General features: G+C 41.4%; 1 protein-coding gene across 2 annotated transcripts in view; it reads left to right on the forward strand.

Annotated features, from left to right (window-relative positions):
- Positions 1-19,991, forward strand: part of LOC132817531 (spermatogenesis-associated serine-rich protein 2-like) — a 149,581-nt gene that overhangs the window by 91,557 nt on the left and 38,033 nt on the right. The window lies entirely within an intron of this gene.

Here is a 19,991-nt window from a genome sequence, read left to right on the forward strand (position 1 = left end):
CCCAATAAACCTCCTCACTGTCCATTATACCACCAATATTGGTGTTATGCACAAACTTACTAAATTCCTAAATTCTCAACCAAATTCCTAAATTCTCAAACAAATCATTTTGAAATGACGAATGATAGTGAACCCAGCACCAATCCCTGTGGCACACTGCTGATCACAGGTCTCCAGCTTGAAAAACAATCATCTACCACTACCTTCTGTCTTCTACCTTCCAGTCAATTTTGTATCCAGTTGGCCAGCTCTTGCTGAATCCTGTGAGATATAACCATACTCAACAATCCACCATGCAGTACCTTTTCAAAGGTATTAAAGTCCACGTGGACAATGTCTACCACACTGCCCTTATCTACTTTCTTGGTCACACCTTCCTAAAAGCTCAATCAAATTCATGAGACATGATTTCCCAAGTGTAAAGCCATGCTGACTATCCAAATGAGTCCTTGCTTCTCCAAATGCCTGTAGATCCTGTCTCTCAGATTCCCCTCAAGCAACGGACCCACCACTGACGTTAGGCTCACTGGTCTGTAGTTCCCAGGCATTTCCCTGCAGCCTTTCTTCACGAATGGTATATTAGCCACCCTGCAACCTTTAATGTTGCCAGACCTGTTGAGTTTCTCTGGCAATTTGATTTCGTTCCATGAATTGTTGTTGATTGTTGGAAAATTCCACCTGGTTTACTAATGCCCTTTAGGGAACACCATGTGGGAGAGATTCTGGAGGCTGGAGCAGTGAGGGGAGTACTGATCAGGGTAGGCTAGGGAGAAAGCAGGGTCTGGCTAGTTGACTGGGGGCGGGGGTGGTGGTGTGGGGGTTCCTGACAACAGTATCCTAGAGTCAGCCTAGAAATGGGGAGCAGAGTGCTAGGTCTGAGGTTTGGCTGTTATAGGTCCTGCACTCTTTTACACACTATGTAATTCCATCCATCACTGACCAAGTTTATTGGACATTATAATCACTCAATATCCAAAGATGCCAATTGAAGAGGACAGGAAACAGCATACTGTTTATGATGCACACAAGAAAACGCTCTGTAAAGGGATGTAATAAGGCTTGCTGATGCCTTAAATAGCTTTTAGGCATTGAGACACAGTGCAAACAGTTGGATAATCTACGAATTGTTCACCTAGACAATAGTCAGCAGCTTGCATTCCAATTTAATGAAGCTGTTCAAGACGCTATTTACAAACTGTTGTTTCCTTAGTTTACAGAAATAATTCCTGGAAAATCAACATATATTGCTTCATTTTTACAGAAGGTTTACATTTAATTATATTTAATTTGGTGAATGCAGTAAAAAGACCATGGGAGATTTTACATACAGTAAATTAACAAAAACAAATCCTAGACTAAATGCTTTTTGGAATCCATAAATATGCGACTGTACAATTTCCTGAGCAAGAAAAGATCAGGAATGCTGAATTCTACCAAATAGCACATAGTTACCCCAGAGCTAAGCATCAGTATATAGGGTGACAGGTCAAAGTGGTTAATCTGCTGGTGATTAGCAGCTCCAATGCTACTACAGCCATTTTGGATTTTCGGTTTAGTAGAATATTTTGCAACATCTCTTTTCAGCAGGACGTAAGAAATAAGGAGCAGAAGTGGGCCATTTGTCCCCTCAAGCCTGCCCTGCTATTTGACAAGAGTATGATTGATTTGCCCCAGCCCTAACTCCACTTGTGTGCCAGTTCATCGGACCCTCAAATCTCCAGTATTTTAAAAATCTACCCACTTCTTCTTTAAATACTTTCAGTCAGCTAGCATTCGCGTGTCTCTGGGGCACAGAATTCCAGACATTCTGTGAGAAGAAATTCCTCCATGTCTCAGTTTTAAATGAATATTCCTTATTCTGGAACTCTGTCCCTTGGTTCAATATTCCTCCACTCAGGGAAACACTTTGTCAACAACTACCCTATCAAGCCCCCTCGGTATCTTGAATGTTTCATCAAGAATGCTCACCATGCTTCTAAACTCTAATGAATAAAGTCAAACTCACTTAGACCGTCTTAATTAGTCAACCTCTTCATCCCAGGAAATAGCCGAGTGAATCTTTTTTTGAATTGCCTCCAATGCCAGTAAACCTTTTCTTAAATACGGGAATCTAAGCTGTATTCAGCACTCCAGGTGAGGCCTCACCAGCACCCTGCATAGTTGTAAGAAGACTGCACTATTTTTAAACTCCTACCCCTGAGCAAAAAAAAGGGCACGATTTAGAAAAGCAGAAAACTGGATGCATTTCACAGTTATGTCACGTGGAAAAACACTTAATATTCCAAAATCCCTGGAGCTCAGTATAGGGCTTCAGAGATTCTTTCATGCAGCTTGGTCACAGTACAGTCCATTTAATAGATCTGTGTGGCTTCTGCTATTCAATGTATTTGCACATAAATCTCAGGAGACAGTGCCTGAACTGACCTCTTAGGCTGGAGTAGTATTGGTTTTTGAAATTCATTCACAGATTGTGAGCATCAATGACTGGGCCAGCATTTGTTACCCATGCCCAGTTGCCCTTCAGATGGGAATACTGAGCCATCTTCCTGAACTTCTACAGTTTATATTATGTAGGTGCATACACCTACAATGCTGTCACTTTGGGCTTAGAAGTGGCAACTTCTGTACCAGTGGCAGCAGCGCTGTAAAGGGACTTGTGCCTGGTCACCGGGCCCATGGCCTGTGGTGGAGCACTTAACAAGAAGGACTGTAACGTTGATCACTTTTTCATTTTTTAAAATTTCTGCCTTTATGTTCAATGTATTGGTTTATTTTTCTGTACTTTAAGGTGGCGCTGGAGAGTGGCAACACTGTACAACACTGTATTTTGTAACAAAATGTATGTGACAATAAATAAATCAAATCAATTACACTTACTGGTTTATAGACTGTGGTTACAGTGAATAGTTTGTCACATGACAAGACCTATGTTGTCATTGTGTGTTTTCAACTTAGTGGTAGGGCTCCAGCTGCAAGTCTAATAGTTGTGGATTTAAATTTCAATCCAGGGCCCAAAATATATTAAGGACTGGTCGATGAATGGAGTCTCCTTTATTGGAGGAACCATCTTTCATATGGGGATTAAACCATTCAGGTATATTTAAAAGGTTCCACGTTGATAGTTGAAGACGACAAGGAGTTTTTATCAAGTATTCCAGTCAACATTTATTCCTCAGCCATCTGAATAAATCTGGCTGTTCATCTCCTTGGTCCTCTGTGAGCCCTTGCAGAATGCAAATTGACTGTCTGTGTTCATATCAAAAGTTATTTTTGAAATATAGTCACTAATATTATCCAAGAAGCAATTGTGGATATTCTAAATTTGCACTGTGATGCTAAGAAGAAAAATGTATGCATATCTGCTGAAACACTATTAGTATCAGTCAAGTGTGAATATATTTAAATACAAGTGGTTGTAGCCACAGTCTCAAAATACTCAAAAGGGCTAAAGTTGCAACGTGCCCAGAAGGTCAAGTTGAGCCAGCCCCAAATAAATCTTTTAAAACCTGGCCTGTCACCATTCTGGGGTCAGACTGGAGGTGGCAACAAATTGAAGAAATATGAGGAATGCCTCTCTGAGGTTCTCGAACACCCCTTACATTCCAGAATCAGACTGGGAACTGATTTTAAAATTGTATTCTCACTCATTATTATTCTTCACCTATTTGATAATATTACATCTGGCCACTTCTTAACATTTTAATATTTCTACAAAAGCTGTTTCCTAGCTAATTCTAGCATAAGTTGCTCCATTTTAACAGTGTTGCCTTCAGTCAAGCAGCTATATAGGGACTTTTGATACTATGAAAGCTTCTTGCGGGAATGTGATTCACACTCAATCCCACAAGCAGAACAATGTTTGTTCTTTGAACAAATTCAGGTCAGTCACTTGCAATAGATTTTTATTGTCTCTTATACGTGCACTCGGTGACTTTCAGAAACCAACACTAGCCAACAGGTTCAGAATCTGAAACACTCAATTGCCTGGCTTTGAAAAATCTGCAATCAAGGTCAGCATAAGCATCAGCATAGAACACTTCACATATTTTTGCGCTGGTCATTTTTCAACACTGCCAAGTTATTTTATTAGATTCACAGAATGAGTGGTATATTGACTTGCAATTCAATTCATTGATCTCAGCTGTCTTTAGTGACTGATGTTAAGGGAAGTGCTGAATCTACTGAATATCAGAAACTATCTGCAAAACCTGAACTCATTGTCATACTTTAGAAGTGGGTACAAAATTATTTGACCAGTAGCAAGAACAGGAAAAAAAACCCATCCAGCCTGGCCCATCATTCAATTAGATTATGATTGAGTTGTATTTCAATTCCCTTTACTAACTTTGGTTCCATATTCTTTAAGACCCCCTACTGAACAACAACGTATCAATCTCAATGTGAAATCTTTAAATGACCTAATATCAAGTTTTTTTGTGTGTAATGCTACTCCTAAATCCCCTACTTCTAAATCTAAACTTATCCTTCAGCCTGCTAACAACTTGTTCTGGACCAATCAGGAAAAGCACACCCTCAATACCGGTGTCAGACAGAACATGTGAGGGGATGCTGTGACAACCAGAGATTCTGTCTCTCTCATGTTGCAACTCCAGATCATCCAATCATAGGTTTGCTCTCTCCTGCTCATGCTGCTTTTCCAGGGACAGGAATTGGAGAAGCAGCAAGGGCAAGCAAGAGGGAATTTTTGATTGGATGAGCCGGAGAAGCTCTGACTGGTTATTGGGTAACCTTTGTGAGTGTTTCAGGAGGGTGGAGTAGTGGGGGATTTCCCCATTAGGCCTCGGCCTGAGTAAGCACCAGTAGAGCCCAAGTGTTGGCTGGCAAAGAACAGAAGCTCTGTTGGCTGAAGGTGAGGTTGGAGTGTTGTCCCCATGTTGCTGCATGAGCAGAGCCCAAGTTAACCTGGGGAAGGGGAGCTGAGGCTGAATGTCAGCATGGGGGAGGCGTTGTTGGTCTAGTTGACCCACATATCCTGCAGTTGCTTGTTGCTCTTCCAATCACACTTGATTTCTACTCTTCCAGAGCCTGAAACAACAGTAGAGAAAGAACCTGTGACAGGATGAACTGGAGCAACAGCATGACAGAAATAGTATCTCTGATTTGAGGACCAGCTCCTCAAAGGATCAAGGCTGATTCTTAGATTTTATTGGCTAATTCGTAGTTGTGTTGCATTTTTTGGAGGTCTAGCAAGTTCTCTCACCATATGTTACCAAACACACTTAATATTTTAGTAACCCACCCCCAATGGCATCTCTCACATCTGGTTTCCACTTCACCTTAATGACATATCATTCTTGGAATGACTTACCACTGCTGGGATATCCCAGAATTCAGCATCCCTTGCACTACTCAGTCTGCAGTGGAGGCCATGACACCAGACCATGTTTATAGACAAAAGAATTGCAGATACTGGAATCCAAAGTAGACAAGCAGGAAGCTGGTAGAACACAGCAAGCCAAAGCAGCATTAGGAGGTGGAGAAGTCAACGTTTTGGGTGTAACCCTTCTTCAAGATCCTGGACACCTGACCATGCCAACCTGATTTAAGGTTAAAGCAGTCTCAGCCATTTGTAGGAATGTCTAGAAATGTAGGAAGCAGGTCTGCAACCTTCACCGCTCTGCCAGTGTTATGCACCACCATTTTCTCTCCAATATGTCTAACTAGCTCTATTTCTGCCTTTGCGCACGCCTTCCACCAAGGTTCATGTTCCACCATTCTCACTAACACCTGCAATATCTAACTCACCGTCACCCAACGTGGCCATTTTCTCACTAACTTTGGACACCTCCCCACCTGCGCCAACCGTAATAACTGTGCCAATCTTTTTCAACTTGCATAATTTTCTCATTCTTCAAGAACAGGGTTAGGACAGATGGTCTGCTTCCTGTCATTTAGCTCTGTATCCTGACTCTGACCACTCTAGGCAGGTCCTGGGCTAGTATTGGGGGTTGTCCTTGACTTACAGTGCAGGGGCACCACAAGTGAAAGCTATTCTCCTTGACTTGACTGATGCTGGTTGGCACCCTGGCAAGCTTCCTGCCTTTATTTCTTCACTGAATGGCACAACAAGATAATTGGAACTTGAGGAGGCAAACTGCAGAAAGGGAAGGCAGTGCAAGACAAGGATGCTGCAAGAATCCAGGTGGGCTCAGTATGAAAGAACATGATGACAGCAAACGTAGCCTGATCTGGTCCGTGGGCTGGGTGCGTGCTCCTAAGCGCAGAATGTCCTTGCTGTAGTATCACAACAATAGTTGCTGGTGCAGCCCATGGTGTGGTATTGAAGTGCAGAAACAGCAGGAGATGTGTTATGAGGGTTCTTGGAGTCTGACCCACGTTGTGTGCAAATGTTAATGAATGTGTGGTGTGTGCCCATGGAGCAAGGCCTGAGGTGTTGACGTCTGGTTTCCAACATGGGCAGAGCAAGTGATGAGCTGAATCTGCCAGGGCCCTCACTTTGGTTTCCTAACCTCCAGCTCATTTAGTGAGTTGGAGAAGATGGGACTCTGATATGTTGACGAGGCGAGTTGTGACATTGACAAGGCATTTCCTAATCAAAAATGACCATCATTGGCATTTTACCACTGCAAGAAATTTGAACGTTGATGCATGGGTGAATTTCCTGAGTTGTCCTCTAGCACCAGTTGGAAAATCCGAAGTACATTCTGACATGTTCTGCTTGGGACTCATTCCTTAACCAATCTTGCTGGGAGTGAGTACGTACGGGATTCAGTAAAACCTGTGCAAAATGCAAACCCAGACATTATATATTGGAATAACCATGGGAAAAATGTGTTGTGACATTTTCCATGGATTACTTCCAATGAAAGATTTTTCTTTTCCACATTAACACTGTATTGCCATGTATTTAAGGAATCCCTTCAGTATTGCAAAAGGCATGAATTTTACATGGCTCCTTTTCCACTTTTGCTTTTGGAAGAGCAGGCAATTAATTATGGCATACATACAGAGTAGTTTGTGAAGAGATAGGGCACAGGCTTTGTGATAATGAGTAATTTGGGAGGGGGAGGCACCTAAACGTTTATTTTCCTGCAGTTGGTGAATTCTTTGAGAAAAAAGGAATACAGAGACATTTCCTGATACAGAGAAAAAAGGAATACAGAGCCTGTCTGATTTTCCAACTGACGTTCCAACTAACACATTCACAGTGACTTAAAAACCTTTTTCTTGGTCTTCGACAATGTAAAAGTTTGCCATCTTCAAAATATCTTTTCGTTCAATCATAACAAGCAGTGCGGGATCTCACTTATTCAAGCTAGTCCCCAGGTGAGGTTCCCCAGTTTAAAATTCCAGAAAGGATAGATTGAATATTTTGGCTCCTGCAGGGAAACAAAATAGAGGGCATGCTCTGAAGTTGTTGAAGTCAATGTTGAGTCTGGAAGGCTGTAATATGCTGAAACAGAAAAACGAGGTGCTATTTTCCAGCTTGCATTGAGTTTCACTGGAGCCCTGCAGCAGTCCTTGGACAGAGTTGATAGCATTAGAGCCAGACAATGGATTGAAATGACAAGCAGTTGGTAAGTTGGGATCATGCTATTCGACTGAGAGAAGGGTTGCTGCAAAGCATTTGCCCGGTCCATGTTGAGGAGACTGCATTTTGGGTGAAAATGCAATAGACCAACTTGAAAGAAATACAAGTAAAACGCTGCTGGAAGGAGTGTTTGAGGCCTTGGACAGTGAGGAGTAAGGAGGTAACATGACAAGTGTTACACTTCTTGCAATAGCATGAGAAGGTGCTATGGGAGGGGCAGTGAAATGTTGCAGACGATTTGAGGGACTCAAATAGGATTGAATAAGTAATGTTCCACGAACACACTTCTTAAATAAAATGGGCACATTGATGCCCATGTGAATACCTATCGCAAATCTTTTACAAGATGGAAATGAGATAAATGAAAGGAACATTCATTCAGAGTTAATAAAAGCTCAATCAACTGGAGGAGGTTATTTGTGGATTGATTATTGAAGCATTGATGAAATACACAGGATAATTAGTTTTTAATTGGAGTTGCATTTGTTCCAAAGTTGAGATCTTTTCTACAAATAAACATGTTATCAGTGTCCCTTTCTAATTGGCACACTCTGATATTATACAGCACTGCTGAGAAAAGGCCATCAGTCTCCCAGCTCATTTGCTTGTTTCAAACAAAAACAGGTTCCTGTTCCAAACACCAAGTCAAATTTCCCCACACTGTAGGTTATGGTTTCTGTACATACTGACACTGCAGCTCTGTTCTTCAGGAGTGAATAACTCAAAAGCTGATCCTTCTTTAATAACACATTGGACTCCTTTCACTAACACACACGTTGCAAACTGTATTTGCAGTGCCACAAAGACCTGTTCATCCCATTGAATAAAATTGAATCAAAATTCAGAAATGATCCCCTCCCAAGGATGAACCTGGTGGTTAGAAGCCAAAATCCTCTTGCTTTCTCCATCCTTTTCCATTTCTCTCTATTGAAATTAAGATTAAAACTTTCATTAAATTTCCTATTTGAATTTACGATTCCGAATCTTAACTATTTGCAAATGCAGTATTTTGTGTAATTCTCAAATGATGCTAAACTGAAGTTTGGTCATGCACATTGTGCCTATGATGTTAAAAAAAATGTACTTCAAGTGAACTGTTCAAGTATTCAGTTTAAAAATCTTCTAAATTCTTAAGTGTTTTAATTTTTGAATTTATGTGTATCTTGTCCTGCTTCTTTCACCCCAAAAGGCCAGTTGAACAGTGAGATTAATTTTAAGGTGTTCTTTGCATCAATTTCCTATATTTTAAATAGACTTGTTAACCAACTGTTTGCCATATAGACTGCAAAGTTCCCAAAGGTTATGATTTCCTGTCTGTCTGAGATGGTACTCTTATACAAGAATGAGATAATTAGCTTCAGCTACTTTGAATAAAAGAGGGGAGAAATGCTCCTTGTTTTTGCCTGGAACATAATCCAAGAGCTCTTGTTCAGTTTGTGAGTATTCATGTATCTCATTTTACTGAATTTCTGACCATCACATTGACATTAGAGACCAGATGTGTTGGTGCAATATTGGTTGAACTGCCAAACAAAAATTGAATGTGAGTGATATCAGGTTTTGACATGATGCACCATAGAAATCAGATACAGTCGGTTCTGCAATATTGCGTGATTCTTTCACGCGAATTTGCTTTAATATGATTGAATAATTTGGAATGTTATTTGTGGACCATGAACTTTCCTTACCTGTATTGGCTATAACGCGATTTCAACCCCATTATTTTAAATGGTGTGACTATTGCGTGATTTTCTTATAACGTGAGATCGCACAAGAAGGGAACTATCATGTTCTATCAGAATTGACTGTATTGTGGCTGCACTCATTGCTGTTCCCAATATGAAAATATTGACATCTTTACTGTGTTAGGGCCACATGGGTATAGGTTCAGAGAGCACTTGGCTGCAGGAAACAGAAAATCCCCACAGCAAACCTAGGTAGAGAAAAAGTCAGAGGAGAAGAATTGACTAGCAAATTTGTCAGTTATATCCTTGACTGAGTAATTAGAAGTTTTGGTCATTATCTTCTATTTTCATTTGCCATTTTTGATCTCTTGATGTGCTCTGTGGTGTTTTAGAAACAACCAAACCAAGTTTAAAGCAGTTTGCTGATGCAAACTGAAAATTTGTGGAATGATTTCATTTCCTGATTGACTTGCTGTGCATTCCAGCTTGTCTTTTTTGTTTTTTGGGTTGATTTTAGAATTTGCACATTTTGGGTCTCTGAAAGCTTTTCCTTCAGTATTTTTCAAATTAGTTGGTGTCCACATTATAAACAATTGTTGTACAAAAGCTCAATTGATTTTGCGAGTGGCTATATGTGGATTCCAGCGACAGCAATCTCTGGTATCTGCAGAATGCAAAGGACTTATTCAGGGCAGCCAAGGTTTAGAAAAATCAACAGCAGAGATAATGTTTACATAGCTTCTCGAACATCGAAGTATAGTTAATCTGTTTCTCCAGCTTCCCCTCTCTCTCCTTCTGTTTGTATTACTCTCTCTCTTGCATCTCTCTCTGCCCTGCAATGCTCAATATTCATTTGGACCATAAGTGTAGAATCCCTACAGTGCGGGAGCAGGTCACTTTACCCATCGAGTCTGCACCAACTCTCTGAAGAACCTCCCACCCACACCCACCCCTGATCTTACTCCCATAACCCTGCCATTCCCATGGTCAATCCAGCTAGCCTGCATATCCCTGGACATTTATGGGCAGTTTAGCATGACTAATCCATCTAAACCTGCACATCTTTGGACTGTGGGAGGTAACCAGAGCACCCGGAGGAAACCCACGCAGACATGGGGAGAATGCACAAACTCCACACAGACAGTTGCCTGAGGCTGGAATTGAACCAAAGTCCCTAGCACTGTGAGGCAGCAGGGCTAACCACTGAGCCACCGTGCTGCCCTGTGATTAGCTTGAATTCCTGAATTTTAAAGTTGACTCTGAATGCTATCAAAATCTCATGCTGTGAAGTCCCATAACTAGGACGAGGAGTAGAATTGAAGGAGTAGAGCCCTTGAGAAGTGAAATTGTAATATCGGTGTGGTAAAGAGTATCATCTGAGGCTGGGTTTGAGATCAAGAGGGCCACACTGCACCATATATCATATTTAAATTTGTACATAAGTCCTAACTCTCTGGGGGGGTAAATGTTGAGATCCACTGCCTGGTGATGCCTGTCTGTTGAAAGACTGCCAACTCTCCAGATTTGTTTGCCCTCTCTGGAGATGAAATTTCCAACAATATGTTCGGCTCCAGTGGGTCCCCCCATTCCAATGTGATGCTGAACCACACAGACAAATAAATTCTCAATCTTTGAGTTGCACTGAGCCAAATGATTGGGGGCTTGCAGTGTCATTGGGTCAGCTCGCTGATTCCTTACCACTAAGGAGTTTTCCCAGGGATCAGTAGAGATCTGGATTGGTTCCTGCTGAACAGAGGTGAGCAGCCAATTTAAGGCCCCAAATAGGAGCAATCTTAAAGGGCTCCCAAAGGCTATCAACTTGACTGGGAGCCGAGAAAACCAGAAGAACCAAGTCCAGTCCAGCAAACCACTGTCAGAAAGGGCAGCACTGAGATGCAAAAGTTGCCACCAGAGTTCCCCTCTACTCTGAGCACCTGCTATTGAGTAACCCCCCCCCCCCCAATTAAATTTAATTTAACTATGTGCTCTCTGTGTGTGCCCTTCCATGTTGGAGTTGTCCACACATGCTCAGAGCTGTCTCAGCAGTGGCCATCCTTACGTGTAGGGTTACCGAGAGTTGAGAGATACTGGTCCTCTGTTTGGACAAGGGACAATAGGAGCAAGTCCAATTGGATGGAGTGAACAAGACAGCCAGTAAAGAGATTACCTCCAGGAAACAGTGGAACCTGGCAACTAGGGGTTTGCATTTGGTCCCAACATTGGAGTTCATGGCAAACTCCTGCTCAATGCTGATTTAATTGTCAACTGAACACTTACCTGGGCAATGGTGTAAATTCCCCAGGAGCAAAGATGCTGGGAGCAGGGTATTCTATTTGTGGGAGCTGCCAGCCAATCCAAGGACAATAGGAGTCCATTGCCTGACAGCGTCACCAGGGAGGCACCAACTGCTGCTTCTTTCATGGGATGAGAGTAATGTTGGCGAGGGCAGCCCTTTATTTTCCAACACTTATTGCCCTTGATTAGATGTAGCCACCCAAGGGTATAAGTAAGTAATGGCAGGGAGGGGGATCAAGAGTGAGTCAGACACAGGGACACATGGTGCCACTCAAAGACCTTTCTTCCCGATATTCAGCCATTTGATCACATGCTGACCAACTGTGTCAGATTTTACAGGAGTGTCCCATATTTGTTTGTCCTCTATTCCAAGCCACCTTGTTGCAGGGACAGGTCATCTCCCTGTAATGATGGATCTCTAATTCTAGCCATGCCGAAAATGCACATGCACATTTGCGAACTGTGCTTTGTTTCTTGAGGCCAGCTCCTGCAATTTTCCAAGCAACCCCTGATCTTTCAATGCCCCACTACTCTCTCTCAGATTCATTAGTAACTTCCCTTCCCCTTCCACTCCTGCAGATGTCTCATGCCAAAGAGTCCCTTACTGTTTTTTGGACCCGGAGAGTTGGTCACCCTACTTGATCAGGCACCTATCGCAAGTGGTGCCCATGATAGGATCTCATTCCACGATCCTCCTTGGCAGGTGTGCTTGAGGCAGAATCCCTAGCCTCCATCTTTCCATCTGATTAAAATCCTTCTGACATCAAATTCGCCTCTCTGGAGGGTATTAAACTTCACCTTCACTTCTATTTATAGACCCTAGGTCTGTACCTGTGACTGGGGGAAACATTTTCTCTGTGTTTTCCCTAACAAACTCTGTTAATAATCTGCAAAATGTTATACCAGGACATCCCTTCTTCTTTCCTTTACTTAAGATAAAACAATTCCAGACTTTTAAATCTTTCTTGTTAGTTACAAATGATGAGTTATGTTATCAGTCTGGTAAATCTATGCTGCACTTTTTTCCCCAGTGCTCCTGTAATCGTTTTATAACATGAAGATGAAGAAGGTTCACAATACTCCCAAGTGTGGTCAAAAACATGATGCTATACAGATTTAACACTATTCTTTTTACCCACAGGAGCTTACTCCAGCAGTTTTTTTGGGATTGATTTGATCAGTTATCTTGCAGTTTTTTCAGGGAGACCGCTGCACTGCAGGAGAGACAGTAGTGTTTATTGGGTTGGAAGGCTGATTATTACCTGGTAAGAACTGGCATGACAGAGACCAACACTAAGTCGTTCTTTTATGTGACAAAATCTGTCCTAGCGTTACAAATAATGAAAGTGTAGTTGGTGCCTGAGGTAAAATTGGACTGGATTTTTGGAAGAACCATGAAGTGAGTCCATCTGGATTTGAACTAAAAATTACACTTGCTGGGTGCAAGATATTAAACTGTGGCCTCAATAAATCATTATTTGGGGCCAAAGAATTATCTTGAACGATAGATTCATTCCAGAAGAGAGTTTGAAGCTATCAGTTAAAGGTTGAAACAAAAACAGAATTTGCTGAAAAAGTTCAGCAGGTCTGGCAGTATCTGTGGAGAGAAATCAGAGTTAACGTTTCGGGTCAGGAGACCCTTCTTCAGAACAATTTCAATTTCTATTTTTGTCTCTGATTAACAGCCTCCACAATTTTATTTTGTAGTTAAGTGTTGAAGTTTTGATGTTTCGGCTGTGCCGGAACTGGAGTCAACAGCAGATGGAAGCTCAAAACATTACCGCCAGTTCCCAGATTCATGCAGAACTTGGCCACTTCTACAGAGATGGAGGAGTGGGGTGCTGTGGCAAGGGGCCATCTACTTGTATTTGTACCTACCAGTATAATCTGAGATGCCTTAGATTCACTGCCACTAATCCTTCTTATTCGTAATTGTCAGGGTTACTGATACTAAATGGGGAAGGATGCCCAAACATGCCTTTGGCAGAAAAGAACATCAATCTTTTTAATAGAGTAGGTTTATCACACAGCACTTAACAGCTCATTACATCACATCTGAGTTACAGGGTATTGTCTTACGAGACCACAGGCTAGACCAATGAATCAGCACATGTTAATGTATAGCTACATAGGGCTTAGCAAAACCAACTGGTTAGTTTATCCCAGGAATATATCCACATGGGAGGTGATGATCTCATGATATCTGTTTGCACTTTGAGATACTGACTGTCTCATATGATAGATAACAGCGGCCAGATGAAACAGCTCATTGAGAACCACTTAGTGCCAATGAGCTGAGGCTGACTGGGAATTGTGAGGCATAAAAGATGGCTACAGGAGCAGCCACCAAGCCTGTTATAATGGGGTATCCTGGACATGGGGTTCATGTGCCCTGCCCCTTGGATGATGTCGCTGCAATGCAAATGTCTTGGTTTAAACCTTAAAGAGCATTGTCTCCATTTTGAAGTTCCCTTTCATTTCTTAGTTTCCACCACAACTTGCTGATCCTTTCCAGCTGTAACGCCATGAGTTGATCTTCCAGATCCTTCATTATTCACAGGCATAGGTGCAGAAGTAAGCAATTCAGCACATCAGATCTGCTCTGCCGTTCAGAGATCATGGCTGATCTGATCATCTTCAACTCCACTCTCTTGCCTTAGCCCCCGAACTCTTGACTCATTTAGTGATTAAAAATCTGTCTATCTCTGCCTTGAATAGACTGAAAGACCCAGTCTCACCAACCTGATTGGTAAAGTATTCCACACACTCACTACCCTCTGAGAGAAGAAATTTCTCTTCATGTCTGTCTTAAATGAGTGAACCCTTATTTTAAAGTTATGCCCTCTGGTCCTCCCACAAAGGGAAGTAACCTCTTCACACCCACGCTGTCAAGTCCCTGAAGAATCTTGTACATTTCAATGAAGTCACTGGATGGAGAGGATGCCCTTTGGCTATTAATTCATAACCACAGGGAAGATCTCAATGAGTGACTGCTTGCCCAGACAGTGCAGCTTTTTGTTCCACATTTGAGCCCAATCTTTTAGGATTTAGAATCCCGCAGGGATAATCCTACCTTAAATCTTCTTCCCATTTTTGAACCTCTTTCACATGAACATGCGCTAGCTACTGCATTGCCAATCTTCCCCAAATCTTTCCTAATATCTGTTGGAGGATGTTAATGTGACAAATCTTTGCAAGATATAATTTATTGTACAACCCACAACATCGATCTATTTTTTGATATAAATAAATGATACATTTTGTTCAGCCTAGACCCCAGGCGAGAATGGACAGGTACTCTGGAACTGTAATAATTGAACAAAGCCAGAGATGCCCTAAGCTTCCTGGTGAGGACAGATGGACTGGCTCCCTTCTTTATTCACCCAATCCCTCAGTAGTTTGCAACAAGGTTCACTTAAAAACATATCTGTCTCATTATAGAAATCTCTCTCCCAGACCCAAATAAATCAATGGAACCAAGCTTTCTTCTGTTAACAAAAAGCGAGTTTATTAATTACTAAACATGAGAGGAATTAGGAACACAAGAGACATACAGATTAAAAAGAAGATATGAATCTAAAAAGGTGATGGCTTTCTTAAAAAAAAGGAGATCATTTTCTGAATTGTTTGCAAAGAGCAGATCATTGAACATTGCAGCCATTGCAGTAGAGGTTATTATCAGTGTTGATGTTTGTTGGTGTTCTATTAGTTTCACAATCTTTAGTTTTGGAGATTGATTGAGATTCTGTGGTTCTGCTTCCTTTGAATCGTGATTGAATTTCAGCATTCAGGATGACAGCGACTCCTTCCTTTCCTTGTTTTCCTTTTGTCTGGCTGCTAGCGAGCTGACATCTAGCACTGAAATGGATCTAGAGTCTTTGGGGGTTTACAATCCTCAGGAAATGAGGGAATAGTTCTTGGATTTTAACCTTCACAATCAGGGAACACTTTAATCTATCTTAAGACTCATGAAAGAGTTCATTCCCACTAGTATGATCCACTGGAGTTTAAAATGAATGTTTAATCTCTCTCCTTGTGTTTTCTTCAAAGGGAGAAACACAAAATGTGTCTGCAGTTTGGGACATAATTCACAGGAGGTAATTGGCTATCGAGCAGGATGTTACTATACATTGTTGTCTTTGTAATCAATGAAAATCACAGTCTAGTCTGCTTTGAATTGCTTCTTCTTTCCTTATGAAAGATCTGAAATTGGAAGTTCCTTTCGCACCCATTGACGTACCATTTGTGAGTGTCTCTCTCTCTCTCGGCAGCTTCTTCCTTTACATCTACAGCCCTTCTTTTGGCTGTAGCAGCCCTCTTCTAAAAACATATTTTCCGATGACAACACACACAGACCAAGTCTTAAACTATGAAAGTAACCACCCCAACACACACAAACGAAGCTGCATCAGGACACTATTCAAAAGGGCCACAACACACTGCAGTACACCAGAACTGCAAAAAGAGGAAGAGGAACATCTATACAAGGTATTCGCCAAAAACGGATACCCACGCAACTTTATCACCAGATGCCTAAGAGATAGACAGAGGAACGAGGACATGCCACAACCAAAAGGACTAGCCACTCTACCATACGTCAGGAGCGTCTCAGAACTGACAGCCAGACTACTGCGACCCTTAGGACTCCTAACAGCACACAAGCCAACATCCACGCTCAGACAACAACTCACTAGAACAAAGGACCCAATACCCAGCATGAGCCAAACTAACGTAGTTTACAAAATACCATGCAAGGACTGCACAAAACACTATATAGGACAAACAGGAAGACAGCTAACAATCCGCATCCATGAACATCAGCTAGCCACAAAACGACACGACCAGCTATCTCTAGTAGCCATTCACTCAGACAACCAGCAACATGAATTTGACTGGGAAAACACCACTATCATAGGACAAGCCAGACAGAGAACAGCCAGAGAATTGCTAGAAGCATGGCATTCATCCCCAAACTCCATCAACAGACACATTGACCTGGACACCATATACAAACCACTACAGCTGAAACTGACACCCGGAAACGGCAAGAACATCCATCAACAGACACATCGACCTGGACCCCACATACAAATCACTGCAGCTGAAACTGACACCCGGAAGCGGCAAGAACAAACCAATATAAATACTGGAAGAAACATCAAAGCAGCGCTTCACACGAGGCTCCAACAGCACTGATGATGTTCCCTAGCCAGGGAACGAAACGTTTGCAGCAAAAACTTCCAGCTCGGCGAGCAGAACCACAACAACGGATACCCGAGCTACAAATCTTCAATCAGATTTTATAAATACCCATTGTACTTTGGGGTTCTGACCCATGGTCATAAGCCAGCGCCTGTTAGCTTCCATTATTGTGCTTGTCTCCCACCTGTAGAGCTAAACCAGATTAAGTGAAAGACCAAAATATGAATAAACTTAAATATTCATCCATTACTATTTTTGCTCAGGGAGATTCCCTGTTATAGCAGGATATTCTACTGAGTGTCATCACCAGGGCATTATATCCAATTCCATCAAATGTTTCTTTCCATGTTTTCAACTATTCCTGTAAAGTTTGAATGCGTTCTAAGCATCAATACAGTCCAACTGCCAGACTCTTGCTGTTGAGTAGAATATAACATTTATTCTGTTCAAAGAATTTGATTTGTAAGCTAATAAATCATGGAATTATAAACATTTACAACCGAGAATGAAACATATCAGAAAGTGTAAACATTGTACTCCTTGGGACATTTAACCGTATTAACAGCCCTATATAACTACAAGTTGTTCTTGTTATTGTGTGAAGACACAGTTTGGGACATGCAGCAGAAGTTGGTTCTTTTGCCTTCAGCATTTTTGAACCATAAATGTTGACAGACCAGAGGGAGGCCATTCAGACATCATGTCTGTGTTGGTGCTTTACAAGAGCAATGCAAAATTAGTTTTCTGACTCCATTCCTTCTTTCCTTCATATCTTCTTCAGACTTTACAGTCTGTGCATCTGTTACTGCTTTTTAGTTCTTTACTACAGTGATGCGACCAAGTGTTCATTTATTTTTGCTTGCTCTGTTTCTTCATACAATCTTGGCAACTTACTTTAGGACTTCCACCCAATTTTATTTCTGTATTTTCTGATACTATCAAAATGAAATTCCTCTGGTGAAAAACTCTAGCACTCCATTAACAATAGGATGTGTTTGCCAAAATGTACTGCCTTATCCAACAAGCAAATATCCTTTGATCCATGAAATATCCTGTTCGCATTCCTCACAGAGAGAGAAAAAAAATCAACAGAAAAGGCAATGTAATGCCATAAAGTTCAGAAATCTGATACAAAAAGCAAATTTAATATTCTGGTGAAGAGAGACTTAGGTAATAGTCTGCTACATTTCTGGCTCTAAAACTAATTTCTGAAAAATAAGGCCTGCAGTAAGTTTAAGCACCACTGAGGATGATTGCGTGCATTTTTACAATGTGTGACCAAGAAACTGAGGTGTCATTGATATATTTTAGGAAATTTAATCTGTAATTGGAATTGGACTAACTCCCAGGATTTGTAACAACCGTAATCTGCAAGGGCAGTCCTGCAGCCTACAACATACTACTTAACATTTCTCAATGATGTGGGACACTGATTGAAATCCTGGCCTATTGACACATAATTGAAAAGTCTCACAATCACTCACATTACACATTGTGGATTTGGTTAAAAATCACACAATACCAGGTTATAGTCCAACAAGTTTATTTGGAAGCAGTGGCTTTCAGAGCACTTTCATCAAGACTTAACAACAATCTAGATTTGTTCAGTATATCAATTCAGTTGCATGAAACTAATCTTTTTGCGATAAATCATGTGCCTTATGGTCCTGCTCCATAACTATCTGATGAAGGAGCAGTGCTCCGAAAGCTAGTGCTTCTAAATAAACATGGACTATAACCTGGTGTTGTGTGATTTTTCACTTTGTCCACCCCAGTCCAACACTGGCTCCTCCAAATTATGGATCTCGATTAAGGAACTGAGGGCATTGTTGCTACATTTGCAGATGACACAAAGATAGATGGAGGGACAGGTAATGTTGAGGAAGCAGAGGTGCTGCAGAATGACTTGGACAGGCTAGGCAAAGAAGTGGCAGATGGAAAACAATGTGGGAGAGTCTGAGGTTATGCATTTTGTTAGGAAGAATACAGGACTAGACTATTTGTTGAATGGGGAAGGTTTCAGAAATCTGAAAGCACAAAGGGACATGGCAGTCTTAGTTCAGGATTCTCTTAAGGTTAACATGCAAGTTCAGTTGGCAGTTAGGAAGGCAAATGCAATGTGAACATTCATTTCAAGAGGGCTAGAATATGTGAGCAAAGTTGTACTGCTGAGGCTGTATAAGGCTCTAGTCAGGCTACATTTGAAGTATTCAGAGCAGATTTAAGCCCTGTATTTAATGAAGGATGTGCTGAATTGGAGGTGGTCCAGAGGAGTTTTACAAGAATGATCCCAGGGATGGAGGGCTTGTCATATGAGGTATGATTGAGGACTCTGGGTCTGCACTCAGTGGAGTTTAGAATGATTGGGTGGGGTGGGGGGGTGGGGGGGTGGGGTATCTGATTGAAACTTACAGAATACTGAGAGACCTGAATAGAATGGACATGGTGAAGATGTTTTCAGTGTTAGGACCCAAGGGTAGACTTAGAGTGAAGGGATGGCCCTTTAGAAGTGAGATGAGAAGTAATTTCTTCATCAGCAAGTGATTAATCTGTGGAACTCAATGCCACAGAGAGCTGTGGAGGCCAAGTCACTGAGGGTATTTAAGACAGAGATAAATAGGTCTTTGATTGGAAGAGGATCAAAGGTTAAAGGGAGAACACAGGAGAATGGGGTTGAGAGACATATCAGCCATGATACATTGAATGGTGGAACAGACACGCGAATGGATCAATTGACCTAATTCTGCTTCCATATCCTACGGTGTCCAGCAGTAATCCCCCTTTTTTTTCCATCCATGTCTTGGAATGAATTTTGTTAAGTGCACCAATATCAAGCCAATGAGTGGATATACACCATCAGTAAAATGTTTTAATATTCAGTTGCAAAAATTAAAATAAATGCTGATAAGTGCATGAGACTCTCTCTTGACTTACTTATTGAATTCTTTAGTTTTGTTTTTCTGTTACTATTCAATCAATGTTAGTATCTCTCAGCAGGTCAGATTCGAGGTTAATTTCATGTATCTTAAATGTTAAAATGATCTGTATTTCATGGTGGATAAATGGCCTCATCACTTACCATCTCGTATGCTATCTATTTCACTTTAGTGCTGGCTAGCAGTGCTGTTGGCAAAGAGCTCTAACTATTTTACTATGAAAATTTTTAACAATAAAGGAAATATTTTCCCTTTCTAAGCAGTAGGATTACGGTGGCATGAAAACAGAGCACTTGTGGA

Source organism: Hemiscyllium ocellatum, chromosome 7 (assembly GCF_020745735.1).
Source record: "Hemiscyllium ocellatum isolate sHemOce1 chromosome 7, sHemOce1.pat.X.cur, whole genome shotgun sequence".
In the NCBI taxonomy this organism is placed as follows: Eukaryota; Metazoa; Chordata; class Chondrichthyes; order Orectolobiformes; family Hemiscylliidae; genus Hemiscyllium; species Hemiscyllium ocellatum.